Genomic DNA, 349 nt, shown 5'->3' with positions numbered 1-349 from the left:
CCGGGTCACCTTCAATGGCAGTCCCATGGAGAGCGCATGGCAGTAGTCCAAGTGGGAGATAACCAGAGCATGTACCACTCTGGCCAGACAGTCCGCGGGCAGGGAGGGTCTCATCCTGCATCCCAGATGGAGCTGCACTGGACACAGAATTGACCTGCGCCTCCATGGACAGCAGTGAGTCCAAAATGACCCCCAGGCTGCGCATCTGGTCCTTCGGGGGCACAGTTGCCCCATTCAGGACCAGGGAGTCCCACACACCCACCCGCCCCCTGTCCCCCCAAAACGGTCCTTCTGTCTTGTCAGGATTCAACCTCAATCCGTTAGCCGCCATCCATCCTCCATCCTCCTC

The sequence above is a fragment of the Podarcis pityusensis genome (genome assembly GCF_964106645.2).
Source record: "Podarcis pityusensis genome assembly, chromosome: 18".
In the NCBI taxonomy this organism is placed as follows: Eukaryota; Metazoa; Chordata; class Lepidosauria; order Squamata; family Lacertidae; genus Podarcis; species Podarcis pityusensis.
Note: the sequence above shows the minus strand (reverse complement) of the source record.